The sequence below is a fragment of the Babylonia areolata genome, chromosome 23 (genome assembly GCF_041734735.1).
Source record: "Babylonia areolata isolate BAREFJ2019XMU chromosome 23, ASM4173473v1, whole genome shotgun sequence".
Lineage (NCBI taxonomy): Eukaryota > Metazoa > Mollusca > Gastropoda > Neogastropoda > Buccinidae > Babylonia > Babylonia areolata.
In genome coordinates this window covers 26,864,383-26,869,382 of record NC_134898.1, presented here as the reverse complement: position 1 = coordinate 26,869,382, position 5,000 = coordinate 26,864,383, and the positions used below count along the sequence as shown (strand labels likewise).

At 46.5% G+C, this 5,000-nt stretch overlaps 1 long non-coding RNA gene across 1 annotated transcript in view; it reads left to right on the top strand.

The window, feature by feature from the left end:
• Nucleotides 1-525: 525 nt before the first annotated feature.
• The window catches only part of LOC143297875 (uncharacterized), a 6,472-nt gene continuing 1,997 nt past the window's right edge, over nt 526-5,000 (top strand). The window contains exons 1-2 of the long non-coding RNA XR_013057321.1: nt 526-1,455; nt 4,004-4,145. This is a non-coding gene — a long non-coding RNA (uncharacterized LOC143297875). The remainder of the gene's footprint in view (nt 1,456-4,003; nt 4,146-5,000) is intronic.

Below are 5,000 nucleotides of genomic sequence, written 5' to 3'. Positions count from 1 at the left end.
ACGCGCTTAGTCAGGCCTTGAGAAAAAAAGAAAAGAAAAAAAAAAGAAAAAAAAAGGTGAATAAATAATAGATAAGCTTACATAAATAAATAAATTCCAACAACGGTGGGAGACAGAGAGAGAGAGAGAGAGAGAGAGAGAGAGAGGGGGAGAGAGAGAGAGAGAGAGAGAGAGAGAGAGAGACAGACAGACAGACAGACAGAGACAGAGAGAGAGACAGACAGACAGACAGAGACAGAGACAGAGAGTTAAGATAAGAGACAGAGACAGAGAAACAGAGAGAAAACGCATTCAGTCGTTCATCCCCATCAATGGCTGAAAGCCGTTCTCGTCAGCACCCCAGTTAACACCACCACCATCATCAGCCGTTTGCTGCCTGGCAATCAAAGCGCCACACAGTCATGAGAATGCATATATGGTGCTAATTGTCCACCTCTTTCCTCATCAACTAGCAAACAACCCATTATTTTCACCACTGACATTTGGGCTGGCTACAGGCGGAGAACGGTTGATGAAAGGGTGGTGGGGTATACAATACAAAGATATGCACATGATCAGAAACAGTCACGGATCCAACGCTGAGAAATAACTGCCCGATGAGTTCAGTTTTCCTTTAACAACGAGTGAGATGACTGTTAAGATAAGTTGCGTTATTTGGCACGCTTGTTTTGTCCGCTGATGAGCACGCCACACAGCACAGTGATTTTCCCAGCAGCGGTGAAGAAAGTAGGGGTTTCAGGAGCTGGTGATTATCTGTCGGGGTGAGGGGGTATATATACAGCAGTGGACCCACACAACTGTGTGGTACCAGGACTTCACCCCTCCTCAGACAGCCACGAACGCCACTCTAGAAGAACAACCAGGGCTTCTACACCCCCATTCAGACAGCCAGGACTTCTCACAGGAAACGTCAGAATAATAGCCATCTTCAAACAGCCAGGACTTGCCCCCTCAGAACTGCACCCCTATTCAGACAGCCAGGACTTCTCCCTTGAAACGCCCGAATAATAGCCAGGACTTGAGTCCTCTTCAAACAGCCAGGACTTTCCTCTCGGAACGTCAGAATAACGACCAGAACTTCACCACCCCTATTCAAACAGCCAGGGCTATCCCTCGGAACGCCAGAAGGACCTCCCACCCGCCCGGACAGACATCCAGGACTCACCCCGTCCAGAACAACGCAACCTTCACAGAACCCAGACCCAAACCCTGAACAATTTGAGCTTGAGTGGCATCAGCCAACAGGTTGTTAAACCCATCTCTGCTGCGTGGCACAGAGTCAAAGCTGTGAAGTAAAGACTGAGAGAAGGTTGAGGTCCATCCATCCATCCATCCATCCATCCAGCCAGTCGGTCAGTCAGTCAATCAGCATCATGTATATCCACCAGTGGCTCTGTGTCCTGCTATGGGTGGCCGCGTCTCTGGTGTCGGCGTCAAAGCCGCCACATCCACCAAGTAAGTGTGTGTAGTGTGGCGTGTGTGTGTTGTGTGTGTGTGTGTGTGTGTGTGTGTGTGTGTGTGTGTTGGGTGGGTGTGGGTGTGGGTGTGTATGTGTATGCTGTGTGCGTGTGCTCTCTCTCTCTCTCTCTCTCTGCATCCGCATCTCTCTCTCTCTATGCACGCGCGTACGCTTGCGCGCGTTACAAAGTGCTCGTCTTATTCTGAGCAACCCACGAAAAGTTATAGAAAAATTCCCTGTAACAATTGTTTTCAAAGAGGACCCCCCAGCCCCCTCCCCACGCCTCCCCCTCACCCCCCTCCTCCCGTCCATCCGTTGCTATTGTCGCAGTAACACACCAGCAGAGAGCAGGAAGGAAGGAAGTTGCTCATGTCCGTCAGGCCGGCCATGACATGGTCTGAAAGATCACCTCCGCAGACATGGTTCACAATCGCGAGTACTCTCACGTGCTGGTGACAAGAGAGCGAGTGGCGAGGGCGAGAAGTACACGTGCAAGAAACAGGCACGAGGCGGGAAGTAGATAAGATTTGATCCTTTTGACCTGGCCGGCAAAGTTGCTTTGAAGGCTACCTATACAAGCCTTGACTGGCGAGAACCTAGCTGCTTTTGCTGGGAGGTGGGAAAAAAACAAACAACAACCCAACCTCCCCCCCTCCTCCACCAAAACACACACACACAGACACATACAGACCCAGACCCAGACCCACCCACCCACACACACACACACACACACACACACACACACGCACGCACGCACACACACACCAACATCAATAATAATAATAACAATGATAATGATAGTATTTATATAGCGCTGAATCTTGTGCAGAGACAAATCAAAGCGCTTTCACACCAGTCATTCACACGCATGCATAACTCTAAAACTGAAGAAGAAACTGAAGACAAGGAAGAGGCAGGGGAGGGAGGCTATATTGGGAAGAGGTGGGTTTTAAGGCCAGACTTTAAAGAGCTGAGTGCGGAGACCTGAAACGAAGCGAAAGAGGAAGTTCATTCCAAATGCAAGGTCCAGAGACAGAGAAAGAACGGCGTCCAGCAGTGGAATGTTTGAATCTGGGTATGCGTAAACATAGTGGATCCGAAGCCGATCGTAGAGAGCGAGATGGAGTGTAGAGGTGAAGGCAGCCACAAAGATTGGAATTGGCAGATTTGTGAATACATTTTATAACATAGAGTGCTGATCTTGTACTTTATTCTGTGTGAGACAGGGAGCCAATGGAGATGTTGCAAAAGAGGAGTGATGTGGTCAGATCTTTTCTTTCTGAGGACGAGTCGGGCAGCAGAGTTTTATATGCGCTGAAGGGACTGAATGGATGAAGCAGGCAAACCAGACAATAGAGAGTTACTGTAGTCAAGGCGAGAGAGAATGAGAAAAACGACTACTGTTGCGTCGGTGGACAGATATTTCCGAATGGAACTGATGCGTCGCAATTGACAGTAGTAGGGTTGGGGTGGGGTGGGGGTTGGGGGCCTGGGGGGTGGGAACCCTGGCAAGACTATGCAGCAGTGCAAACAGAACAGATGTCTCACACACACTCCTGTACGATTAGTGGCTGTTCAAAGTGTTTGTTGGTTGTCTGTTGGCTTCGGAGCTTTCTCATAATTGTTTTATAACAAACAATAAGACATCTTTGTTGAAACCGTCTAAACTTTAATATATATATATATATATATATATATATATATATATAGAGAGAGAGAGAGAGAGAGAGAGAGAGAGAGCGAGAGAGAGAGAGAGAGAGAGAGAGAGAGAGAGAGAGAGAGAGAGAGAGAGAGAGAGAGAGAGAGAGAGAGAATCATATAATATGATGCAATTTCTTTTGAAATATTACTACTCCATTCGGCTAGATTTCTGTACACATTGGGTCAGTTGATGTTGGTGCAGTTCATGTTGTTTTAAGAATAGTACATTAAACTCAGCATCATTTCATTTATTTCAGTACTTACAAGTTCGTCATGTACTACTTAACCTTGCCACGTACATTGTACTCATGCATGACAGGCGCAATAGCCGAGTGGTTAAAGCATTGGACTTTCAATCTGAGGGTCCCGGGTTCGAATCTCGGTAACGGCGCCTGGTGGGTAAAGGGTGGAGATTTTTCCGATCTCCGATTTCAACATATGTGCAGACCTGCTAGTGCCTGAACCCACTTGGTGTGTATATGCAAGCATGAGATCAAATACGCGCGTTAAAGATCCTATATTCCATGTCAGTGTTCGGTGGGTTGTGGAAACAAGAACATACCCAGCATGCACACTCCCCGAAAACGGAGTATGACTGCCTACATGGCGGGGTAAAAACGGCCATACACGTAAAAGCCCACTGGTATACATACGAACGAATGTGGGAGTTGCAGTCCACGAGCGAAGAAGAAGAAGAAGTACCCATGCATTGTTCGCCTTTGGTCCCATTTGTTTGTTTGTGGTTTTTTTTTCACTTATGCTCCCTACCCTTCCCCAGCCCCTCTAGCCATGGGGTCTCTTTTGGGGATAAATCTTGACCTGACTTGCTGGTGCCGCGGACAGGTCCCTTCTACCAGCTGGACAACCCTTACCCCATCCACTGCGACAAGCCCAGGAAGTGCGCCATGGACTTCACACCACACTGCCTCAAGGGCCGCAAGGAACCCGTCTTCGGGCACTGCGAGTTCCAGAACGCTGTCTGCGAGTGAGTGGCGCCTCTCTTTGTCTCTGTCTCTGTTCTTCTCTCTCACTCTCTGTGTGCTTCGCTTGGCTTGGCTGATGTGTCTGTGTGTGTTTTTTGTTGTTGTTTGTTTGTCTGTGCGTTCGTCTGTCCGTCCGTCTCTGTCTGTCTGCCTGTCATGCACCACGAGGCACGTGAATCACACCCCCCCCCCCACCACACACATCTATCTATCTACCTACACACACACACACATGTAATTACACACACACATACACACACTATATATATACTATATATATATATATATATATATATATATATATATATATATATATATATATATCAAGTCATATGTGTGTGTGAAATGAAAACAAACAGGCCAGTGATGTTGTTAATTTTTTTTTTATATATCGTTAACTGCTGTTACATTTCATAACTGTTGATGTAATTAGATGTTGATACCAAAAACAGTTGACATTGTTTACTGTTGATGTCACTTACTGCTGATACAATTAATTGTTGATAATTGTCAACTGTTGATGTATTTTGTAAGTTTGTGCCTGCCTATGTGTGCGTATGTGTTAGGGTAGCTGTTAGATACACATGTATGTTAAAATGTATGTATGCAGTGTGTGTGTGTGTGTGTGTGTGTGTGTGTGTGTGTGTGTGTGTGTGTGTGTGTGTGTGTGTGTGTGCGCGCGCGCGCGTGTGTGTGTGTGTGTAGTCACATTTTGGTGTGTGTATGTAACATAGATATAATGTTTTATGTTAACAAAAGCGTTTTTGTAAAGCACCTAGAGCAGATTTGTGGATTGTGTGCTATATAAGTATCCATTATTATTATCATTATTACAGTTGATGCAGTCAACAGTTGAA